The 8,125-nt window shown below is 53.4% G+C and overlaps 1 protein-coding gene across 1 annotated transcript in view; it reads right to left on the bottom strand.

Annotated features, from left to right (window-relative positions):
- SYNPO (synaptopodin) overlaps positions 1–8,125 on the bottom strand; it is a 51,426-nt gene that overhangs the window by 42,328 nt on the left and 973 nt on the right. The gene's annotated exons all lie outside the window — the stretch shown is intronic.

The following is an 8,125-nucleotide window of genomic DNA, read 5'->3' as shown; positions in this document are numbered from 1 at the left end:
GTGTGGTTTTTAGAAAATGTTACATATGTGCTTGCATTTATTTCAATGGACAGCACTGGTATCAGGTTGGGAGGGCAGGCTCTCTAGGGCCACACTCCTGGGCTTTGAATTGTGTTCTGTGTTCTACCACTTACCAACTGTGAGAACTTGGCAAGTTATACAACTCCCCATGCCTCGGTTTCCTTATCTGTCAAACTAGGATAATAATAGTACCTGCCTCTTGTGGATTTAATATGCCTGGCATAGAGAAAGTACTCAGTAAAAATGAGCTATCGGGGGACTACCTGACCCTGGGCTGAGTGATACTCTTGGGTCATCTCTTACCTCATAGGTGCTGAGCTCCCTGTCACTGGTGGTAAATAAGCAGAGCCTGGAAACTCCTTGGCAGGCTGCTCTTGAGGGAGTCCCCAAGCTGAATGTGGGTAGGAGAGACACTGGTGAAAAGATCTTTGAAGATGATTCCCAGCATGACACTGCATTATGCTGCTCTCTGCCCCTTGCTTCCCTAGAGGAGGAAATGGCAACCCACTCCAGTATCCTTGCCTGCAAAATCTCATGGACAGAGGAGCCTGGCGGGCTACAGAGTCGCAAAGAGTTGGAGGCGACTGAACACACTCATGCCCCTTGCTTAATGCTCTCTGTTCACCCTCTCTTACTCAACATGTCTTCCTTTCCTTTCACAAATCTTCACTCAACCCAATTGAATGTAATAAATGCTTTTAAGTGCCATGAAAAGCCAGCCCTGTGCAGGACACTGGGGATATCAGAGGGAGAGCAGATGTGGTTCCTGCCACTCAGGAGTCTAGCGTGGGCAGAAGGGCATGAGACAGGGGCGTGAACAGCTATAATACAAGGTGGCAGGTGACAAGGGTCACAAGGGCCTCAATCTCTCTGAGCCTCAGTTTCCCCATCTGTAAAATGGGGTCAATGATAGCACGACCTTCTAGGCACTGTTGTGAGGATGAAATGAGATGATGCAAGAGAAGCACTTTGCCCTGTGCCTGGCACATGGACAGGTTTGGGAAGTGTTGGTTGTTACTCTGGCTCCACAAGGGCTGGCATCATGTGAGTTTTACTCTCCATTCATTTATTCAGCAAGCAGGGTTTTTTGTTTTTTAATTTTTGGCCGCACCACAAGGCATAGGGAATCCTAGTTCTTTGACCAGGGATTGAACCCGCTCCCCCTGAAGTAGAATTGCAGAGTCCTAAGCAGGAAACCCCTGGCAAGCAGTTTTTAAACACACCCTATGAGCCTGGACTGCTGTTGGATCTGGGAGTACAGTGGGGGCTTGGATAGGTCGAGAGCAGGGCAGGGTGGTGCAGGGAAGACAGACAGTAAGCCATCAGATGAATAAATAAACCAAGTATTTTCAAAAATGAGAAGTGATCTGTAGAGGACAGAGGGAGGAAGTTCACCCCCTACTCTAGCGCAGCTGCTATCGCACCCCTAGGTGCCAGTGTAATGCCTGCACCCAGGGGGTGCTCAATAAATGCATGTTGAGCAGACCTCAAATCTGAGGCCCTGTGGACGGAGGAAAAGAGTGGACTGGTTCTGCTTGGGAGCCTTCCCTGGGGAGAACCAGACTGTTGGTCCACCAATGACCTCACAGGCTGGGGAGGCAGGAACCAGGGCTGGAGGTCTGGGTTCAAGCTGGGGTTATGATCTGCCATCTTGTCCAAGCCACTGACTTCAGGCAAACCCTTTCTCCTCCGTTGCCTCCATTCACCCACCCCTCCATAAAGGGTGCTGCCCAGGGGTTCCTCCCTCCCTGTGGATTACCCTGTTGGAGACTCTGTCCTCATCCTGGGGGGCCATGGGGCGGGGGCAGGAGTTGAGGCCCTGGAGAGACCAGGGGAGCGGGTGTGCTCAGGACTCCTGGGGACCCCTTCCCTTCAGCACAACCTGTTGAAAGAGCTGGAGTCAGGAGACACTGATCTTGGCCTCTTTCACTCAGGCCTCCCACTTTGGCCTGTACATCTTCAGTGTCAGAGGCCTCACTTTCCAGAGGGGCGGCTCATTCATTCCATCTTTAGTGTCCCTTTTCTAGAGAGGTGAAATCTCCCCACACTCTATCCTACTGAGCTTAACCCCATCCTCTGAGTATTTTCTATTCTCTCCCTCAGGCTAAACTTCAGTCCCTTCAACTGTTTCATACAGGAAAGAATTTCTTACCCCTTCCAGCCTGTTGACCCTCCTCTACTGTCAGCCTATCTGTCAGATTCTCAGAACTAACATGACCACAATAAACCAGGAAAATCAAACCAGCACAGATTATGGCAAGACCATTACCTCCTTCATTCTGGGCATTCTATCTTTATTAATGCAGCCTAACAGGAGAAAGGAACGGTAGAGAATGAGATGGTTAGAGAGCATCACTGACTCTATAGACATGAATCTGAGCAAACTCCAAGAGATACTGGAGGACAGAGGAGCCTGGCAGGCTATTGTTCATAGGATCGCAGAGCCAGACATAAACATCAGAGCAACCGAATAACATCAGATTAACTTCCCCCCTTCAACAGTTGTATCTCTGCTGGATTATATTATCCATACGGTTCACAAAGACGTCACTAAGCTGTTGCTATTTTTCTGCCACATTTCCCACACCCTGGACCTGTGCAGTTGGCATTTTGAGCCCAGTAGAGGACTCTGATATATGTATATATATCTTAGTTTGATTCTCGACTGAAAGGATTCTCAGTGAGTGGTGGAGCCAAGGTGAAAGAAAATAATAAGCCCCCCAACACACACACACACACACACACACACGAAAAATGAAATAAAATAATGGAAGGGAAACATGTTTTGTCAACAGGCATCCAGAGCTATCATTAAGGGAGCTCAGGACACACTTGTTGAGGCAGTGGCTGGCTGGCTGAACCATGTGAGGGTGAGAGATGCGGGATGGTAAGGTCTAGGAGGCAGACTGAGTGTCAGGGGTCAGGCAGGTGACTGCACGGAGCTGTGGCAGGGATGCTGGAAGAAGAGGCCTGAGGGCACTGAGTGTGATGTGAGAGTCTGTGTTGCCCCGACCCCCTGCCTTTCCTCCCGCTAAGCCTTGCTCAGCACACAGACATCCAGCCCCGAGCCTCCACTCTTCTGTGCCCTCTCTTCCCAGGGCCTGAGAAAAGGGCAGCAGCACATTGCCAGTCACGTGGTGTGGACCATGGGGGTGAGCGTGCTGGTCTCAGGGCCTGGCACAGAGCCAGGGCTTTAGTGCCCTCAGAATCAGTGAGGGGCACCATGTTCCGGGCCCTGCTGCTCTGAGACCACTTTCCCATCTGCACCCCAGGGCTAATTACAGTGCCCGCCTTGTGGAGTGGCTGTGAGGCTTAAACAAGTTTATCCAAGTAAGAAGCTTAGAGCTCAGGGTAAGTGCATGGGAGGTGTTACTGTAATTGCAGCGAAGGGCTGAGCTGTGCATGTTGTGGGGTGAGAGGAGCGAGGTGGTTAAGCTGGAAGATGCTATGGAAACCCTCCGTCCCCAGCACCCACCCTCACCCTCAGACCTTCTATGCCCTGTATCTGTGCATGTGTCTATGTGCCTTGTGTGTGTTTGTGAATATGTATGTGTCTGTGTCTGTATGTATGCATGTGTGTGAGTGTGTGTGTGTGTCTGCACACACAAATATGTCTGTGTGTGTGCGTGTCTATATGCCTGGATATCCGTATCTGTGTATGTGTGTGTGTGTGCGTGAGTGTGCACACACCCCGTGTGGCGGGGGTTGTTGGAGTCTGTCTGCAGAACGGCTGGGAGTGGCCCGGGAGGTGGCTCCGCCAGACCAAACAACCCCAGCGCTCGGAGCTCCAGGCTTTTCTCTGAGTCTGTTTGCTTTCTTTCTCTCCTTTCCGGTTCTCCTTCAACCGGTTCCCGCTTCCAGGCAGCAGAGCTGGAAGGAGGCCCTGGCAGGGTCGGCACGGGGCCTCCCCAGCTCCCTCTCCCTGCAGGGTTCCCACCCTCTCGCCTCTACCCCTCCGGTTCCTGCCTTGGCCCCACTTGGACCCCACACAGGCCCCTTTCCTTCTCGAAGCCTCACTTTTCCGTTTCCTCCTTTCTCTCGAGACCCTTCAGGTGGGAAGCCTGCCCCACAGCCCTGCTGGCAGGGACAGGAGCCCTGTTGCTGCCCACCCTCCGCCCAGGGACGGGCCAGAGCTCCAGAAGGTGGTGTGCGTGGCAGGTTCTGAAACCGTCTAGGGGGATGCCTTCCCCGGGCTGTGGAGCCTCTGGCCACCTGGCCTTCCTACTCCTGGCGCCTTGGCCCTGACCGGGCATGAGTGGGACAATTTGAAGTGAAGATTTTGAGGGACCTGGCCTCAGGCCTCCAGGTTCCTTCTCTGCTAGAGCAGTGTTCTCTGGGCACCTGCTACTCACTGGGAGTTCTAGGTTGGCCTGTTTAATCGCCATGGCTGTCCCACAAGGTTGGTAGGTGTTATCCGTGGCCCAGCTTTACAGAGCGTGAAGGAAGGTGCCGGAAGGTTCAGAGCCAGGGAGCCAGGCCTGGGGGAGCCCGTGCTCTTCCCTCGTCTCGCTGCTCGTGCCCTGTGTCCCCTGCCCTCCGTGGAGTGGCAGTGCCATTTCCTCCCTAGGTCAGACCTGATACCTTGGAGATGCTATTTATTGAGTGCTGGGTACAGTGTGTGCCAGGCCTTCTGTGCCATCACCCCCGACTCCTTGTGACAGTCCATGTTACAGATCAGGAAAGCCGAGCTGAGAGAGATGCAGGGGCCTGGACTTCTGCTGTGGTAGAAGAGCTCAGGGTCACCTGATCCCTTTCTTTTTTTCTCACCCAAGAACAAACTTGAGCTTTCTTTTGCCTTCTGTCAATATTATCAGTAGATCTGGGTTTGACTGCTTTGTCACTGCTTCATACCCTGTGTGCAGCAAACCCAGGAAAAACAAGATGAAATCTAAGGAAGCAGGGCTCTCGGGCATCCCTGTGGGTAGATAAGCTACAACAAGTTTAACTACAATACTCTCCTTCCATCCGAATCCATGGCTGAGTCCACCATGGGAATATGTTTAAGCACAAGGTGGTCATATAAACAGTTTCATTTTCCAGATGAGAATGTTTCCTTAGGAAGAAGTTGCTCTTTAAGCCCATGTCCTCCCTGCTAATCAGGGCCACCTCCCACTCCCGGGCCGGGCTGATCTCTCTGTAACGATGCCCATAAAACTGTCCAGGTTTCCGTTTGCCCTTGGTCTTGGGCGTAGCTGCTGGTCATTCTCAAGGCCACTGAAAGTCACTTAGAATGTGATAAGGTCCACAAGCAGGAACTTTGGCCATGACCTCGGCCAGCTGCTTCCCCAGGGTTTGAGATAGCTAGTCCAGCCCCCAAGGGAACCTGGGCCCAAGGAGTGTGGATGACTACATGTGGTCCATCCTTGCTCAGGGAGCTCCTCCCCAAACTCGCATGATTTGTCCCCCACTTTCCCTGGGAAAGCACTTTTGTAGAGGAACAAGAGGGCTTCTTCAGTGGCTCAGCAGTAAAGAATCCACCTGCATTGCAGGAGACACAGGAGATGTGGCTTCAATCCCTGGGTTGGGAAGATCCTCTGAAAGAGGGCATGGTAACCCACTCTAGGATTCTTGCCTAGAAAAATCCCATGGACAGAGGAGCCTGGTGGGCTATAGTCCATGGGGTTGCAAAGAGTCAGACATTACTGAAGTGACTGAGCACACACGCATGCAGGCGTGCATGCAGAGGAACAAGAACCCTCTAGAGGTAGATGGATGTTGGTCCATCCCAGGGCAGAACTAGAAAATTACTTCAGCCTCTTGAGGTCAGTAGGCACACTAAGGCCCCAGATGGTCAGGGCGCTTGCCCTGGGCTCCTTCCTCCGCACCTGCTGCCTCCCCAAGAAGGGGCCATGCATTCATCCCCACAAGGATGCCATCCATATCCGTGAGCCCTCTGAATGCCCTCCTCCCACTGCAGGATGACACAAGACAGGCAGTCTGGGGAGGTGAACTTCCTGCATCAGGGCGATGTGCGCTAGCCTGGAGGGCTGGTGATGAGACAAATCACCAGTGAAAATCCATGGAAAAGGAGGCATCATCATGAGTAACAATAGCAGCAACAGGGAGTCTTCCAGGGGCTGAGGGTGGAGATGAGGGAGTACATCCTCAGTGATACCAGCTCCAACCAGCCCAGCCTGGAGAGGTGACGGTGCCCTGCCATGGGAGGGGCTGCCCACACCCCCACACCCTCCCAGGGCACCTCTCCTGGGCCAGCCCAGGGTTGGCACATAAAATGCAGCCAAATGGCTGGGGAGCTGGGGCTGAATGGCAGGAAAGGCTGAAGCTAGGGCGGCCCCTCGCCTACCCACCCATCCTGATGATTCAGTGCAAGGCTGAGGCCAGACAAAGCACTTGAAAATGTCAGTCAGGGAACAATCTCTTTCCCCAACTCCCTGCCTCTGACCTTGGGCACGCAGCCTCAACCTCAGATGGGCTGATCTTTTTTCCAGATCTGCCAATTCCATTTGCAGTCCCTTCCTACACAACATAACACAACACTACACGACACACACACACACACACACACACACACACACATATACACACTCTCTCTCTCCTCCCAACCCTCCCCGCAAGGTGACAACTGAACTTTTTACTCCAATCGCGGAATTTCAGGGCTGCTAATTTGTGGAGGCCAAAAAATGATCTACTTGGCAGATCACATTTTAGATCCTGGATAACCAGAATCCACACTCTCGTGAACATTAAAAATGGTAGAAACATAAAGAGAGTCTGTTGCCAAAATGGACAGGACCCCAGGGATCTCCTAGCAATCCTGTCTTCATTCATTTGGGTGGTTTATATTTTTCTTTAAATCCACTCCCTGGTTTGGATTTTATATATTTTCCCCTAATGTGGGGGGGGGGGGTATAAATAACACACAACCTTTGTTAAAATGAAAACTGGCAGTCCCCATGGCACCATCTCCAAGCGGCCAATGCTGTGCACACCACACTCTGGGAAATACTACTTTGGTCTACACTTGCTGTTGGGAGGATGGGGAACTGAAGCCCAGAGTTAGGAGGAAGCCCATCTAACATCCAGAGCAGGGCAGTGGCAGGGTCACCCCCAGAACCCAGAGCCCAGCTCCCACCAAGGCTTGCTCTTTTGGAAGAGAAGACTCAGGTCACAGGGCCCCCGGCAGGGGGTTGCCCCTATTTGCCGCAGAATCTAGGTGTAGCCGTTCTCCAAGGAGCCCTTGTCCCAGTCATCCCCTGACCCCTGCAGCTTGGGGCAGCCCCATTCTGTCCTCCTGGTGCCATGAGCAAGCTCTCCCCTATCTTGGGCTTGGTTTCCTCACTTCCCAGGGCTACAGTGAAGGTGCCACGTTCCTGGAGGCAAGCACTCTGAAAAAGATGAAGGTGGACGAGGGAGAAGAGCCTGTTGTCAGCCCCTTGCTCTATGCCTCAGCCTTTCTCCCTGGGAAATGGGCAGAAGTGGTACAGGTGTGAGGGGACTGAACTGGGCTGGAAGCAAAAGGAAGGAGGATGGTGGCTACAGAGTACAGCAGAGAAGGACCACCACCAGCTCAGCCCGGCTGTCTCCTCATCCCCGGAGGACCCTCCTAGGGGGCAGCCAGCAGGGTCCCAGGTGCTGAGTGTTAGGTAGGAGTCTGCCCAGGATTCAGGCCACAGGAGGCCACGGGGAGACTCATTTGGTCCTGCGAGCAGACACCCCACCAACCTGCAGATATGCTTATACACACACACACACACACACACTGCCCACCCGCCCATGCAATGTGAACACACACACAACTCATGCATCGCGCACATTCTTGTACACATGCAAATGACCCCGAACCTCCCTACCCCCAGCCATCCCTGGGCACACAGTGGGGGCCAGCTCTCCTCCCCCCAGTCCCCAGCCCCAGGCCTGGCGGCTTCTCTGTCCCGCTGCCTGGGAGACACATGTGGTTTCAGTTAGCAGCAGAGCGGGCATTTCCGTCCCAGACATCAGGGCCCTGCCAGGCCCTGGCCCCAAGGGCGCCCACAAGAGGGGCCACCTTGGCCCCCATCCCTCCACTGGCCATCCCAGCAGCCCCAGAGGCCCCTCTCCCCAGGAAGACCCTGCTCTCGTCCTCCACGGTCTCCACCTCACCTGG

This window comes from Bison bison, unplaced genomic scaffold, assembly GCF_000754665.1.
Source record: "Bison bison bison isolate TAMUID 2011002044 unplaced genomic scaffold, Bison_UMD1.0 scf7180017864291, whole genome shotgun sequence".
In the NCBI taxonomy this organism is placed as follows: Eukaryota; Metazoa; Chordata; class Mammalia; order Artiodactyla; family Bovidae; genus Bison; species Bison bison.
The sequence above is the reverse complement of the archived record's forward strand: the minus strand, read 5'-3'. Positions and strand labels throughout refer to the sequence as shown.